Source organism: Salvelinus sp. IW2-2015, unplaced genomic scaffold (assembly GCF_002910315.2).
Source record: "Salvelinus sp. IW2-2015 unplaced genomic scaffold, ASM291031v2 Un_scaffold4120, whole genome shotgun sequence".
Lineage (NCBI taxonomy): Eukaryota > Metazoa > Chordata > Actinopteri > Salmoniformes > Salmonidae > Salvelinus > Salvelinus sp. IW2-2015.
Window position 1 is genome coordinate 24,372 of NW_019945392.1, and position 3,225 is coordinate 27,596.

The following is a 3,225-nucleotide window of genomic DNA, read 5'->3' on the forward strand; positions in this document are numbered from 1 at the left end:
AGAGCTGATTCTAGGGTCAGCACCCATGCTCTTACCAACGGACACAGGACTACTGTATTTCACACTTAGTTGGAGTGCTGATCTAGGGTCAGCACATGCTCTACCAACACACAGGACTACCTGTATTCACACTTAAGTTGGAGTTGCTGATGTAGGGTCAGCACCATGCTCTACCAACTGAGACACAGGACTACTGATAATCTGAACACTTAGTTGGAGTGCAGCCTGAGTTTCTAAAGGGTCCCTGGATATCTGAACCAACTGACACGAGGACTTACTGTATTCACACTTTAGTAGGCAGTGCTGACATATTGAGTGCGCGCGCGCAACTTCAATACTATCCGCGAACAGCTGCACCTACTGTATTACACTACTTTAGTTGGAGAGACTGATAATCTTTCAGGTCAGACATGCTCTACCACACTGAGACACCCGGACACTCTCATGATCTCCATTCAATAAGGAAACGTGCCCAAGGAAATCTCTAGGTCCCAGGTCCTGCCCGTGCAGAAATACTCATTCCTACAGATCCACAACTGAGTGATGTATCTTCACACTTAAATTGGCGCGGAACGCGCTGATCTCTCCTGTGCGGATCAACAGACATGATGTAAACCTTAAATATATATATATACACACGAAACTACTGCTATTCACATCTTAGTCAGAGTTGCCTGCACGTCCTAGCGGGTGCACCGTCCTTACTTAATGCTCCTACCCAACAGCCACAGGGACTAAACTGTACTCACACTTAGTTGGAGTGCTGAATCCTAGGTGTCGGTTTTGCCCCTTTAAACTATGTGAATAAGAGGGGAAACCTTGTAACTTACTTTTTATGGTTACAATATTCTCCCTTTTCCCCATTATTCATTCTTACTCGTCGTAGTTAAGTATCATCGCGTGTTGAACACAATAACTTTGTCTGATATATATAATAAGTCGGTGGCTCCCGATTGTCCTAGATTCATAATTCACTGAGCTCCGTGCTATGCAACGGCCTGCCGATTAAACGATATATGATAAATCATATTACTGTTTTAAATTTCTTCTTGATGTTTCGTGGTCGCACAGCTTACAGATATCTACAGTTCCTGAGCTACTTTATCTTCCACTCCGAGTAATATTACATGTGGTTACCTTATACTATATATATATACTACTTCACCTATTAGCGTCGGCTCACGAGGTTACCTTAATTATCCACCTACTTCACACCTCGCCCTCATGTATAATTTTCGGGTAGATTCCTCAGATACTCATTACTTCCTTAACCACGAAGCGTGTAGCGTAGACTCAGTACTCGTACTCCCATTCCTACAGTTCCTGTACTATTAATTTAACAGACTAGTTTCCAGTCCCTCTGTACATATATATAATATATATTGAGTCTTTACCAGTAATTTTTCTGATAACCAATGCCTATACCTGCTGGACACTATATTCGTGGTTAGTTACATTTACGTAATAATCCTGATACATTGCGGTGAGCGGGTAGCGTGTGAGCGCCATTCATAATCATCACTGTCCAATTTACGGTAGTCAACTCACAAATGGTACGACTAACTTCATTATGTCACATTATCTACTGTACTATTCTATTACGTTATACAGTCATCTATTCTATTACAGTACTGTACTTATTCTATCTTACAGGTATACAGTACTCTGTTTACTATTTCTATTACAGTATACAGTACTGTATTATTTTATATTATCAGTACTGTAAGATGATACACATAATATATGTTTACTTGTTTTTCATATACATTTATTATTGGTTTTATGACAAAGTTATGGTAATTTTTGCCAATGTTCTGATAACGTTTCTTATCACTTTGTAGTGTCCTTGATTTCGTGTATGACATGCTATTTTTAAATCGATTACCTAACGTTAATTGATTACGTGATTGAATTAAACATGCAACAATTAACTCCTAATAACCTGGGGCACCACGGAAATTATTTAAAAGGAGTTTCGTCTTCGAATTAACTCTTACAGATCTAAAACTCTTCCATTTCAGTCATCAATTATTCTTTACCTCATTCAGTCTCATCTGAACGCGTAAAATTATTGGTTATCGCACGAACTCTGGTTTCCATAATGAATCAGCAATATACAAATTGGCTTATTTATTACTACAATAAATAATCCACCAAATTACATAAACAGTAGATATTGGTTACTAACAATGTAGAAAAGTCCCTAGTGCACTAAGCCGATATGACGGCTTGGTAGCACAAGGAAAGGGCGGAAAGACAAAATGGATTCACTACACACAGTCTATAATTATATTCATTGAAATGCTAATCCTTTGCACATGAACGGCCGCTCATTCAGATAATTGCAATGATATATATATATATATATATAATGATATAACCCTATGTCATTGTCTCTTCTCTGTTGAATCCTGATCTTCCTGTAGGGTTCCTCACTGTGACGGACCCTTCCCACTCATCTGCCGTATTCTCCTTTGTTCTTGTTTCCTTATTTATGATGTCGGTGGGCCGGGTTGGGAGGGTCGTCAGGGCACATGGGAAATACCTGGGGTCCACCTTCATAGGATAAAATGGCACCACTTCCCCATTCATTGGAGGGAGACTCTCTCCATTCAAGACCATATAATTTTGTTATATCCTTATCTTCCATGTGGCTCCCTTTTGTTACGGGCTATTTGAGCCGGATTTGTGACAAGTGGGGGCTCCATCACAAGGGATTTAATTGAACGCCTTGGTATGGGAGAACGTGGAGGTACGTGTTTAGGTTTGCATATTTTGTTTGAAGTTGATTAGGCCCAGTATTGGTTTCCTTTGTTTGTTTGGTTTGTGTGCTGCGCTGGAGAATACATTGGGTTCGTTTCCAGCCGGCCCTGCCAGCCTGGAAAATGCTTGTTCTACTTTCTGTGTGGAGACATTCGGTCTGAGGAGGTGGTAACGACTGTGTACGCTCAGTTGGGAGTTTGGGTAGCGGGTAGTGGAACTTGCTACCTGGAACTATAGCCTTTTACCCTGGATAGGTTTAGCGACGTGTTTCATTTTTTCTGGAACTATGTGGGTTCCATGGTAAAATGTTATTATTTTTTGTGTGGTGTTCTGTGGAACTAAACTCATGTCCTTCAGGGCCGGTCACTTACCCGTCGTGTTTAGCTGGAATCTCGACCAAGACGTAGCTACACGTGTGTCAACCGACTTTACCCCACCGAGCAATCTTCGTCTACCAAGCAT

The 3,225-nt window shown here is 40.8% G+C and overlaps 1 long non-coding RNA gene across 1 annotated transcript in view; it reads left to right on the forward strand.

Moving 5' to 3' along the window:
• Positions 1-196, forward strand: part of LOC139026207 (uncharacterized) — a 2,303-nt gene extending 2,107 nt beyond the window's left edge. Inside the window, exon 3 of the long non-coding RNA XR_011477958.1 lies at positions 138-196. This is a non-coding gene — a long non-coding RNA (uncharacterized lncRNA). The remainder of the gene's footprint in view (positions 1-137) is intronic.
• Positions 197-3,225: the final 3,029 nt, after the last annotated feature.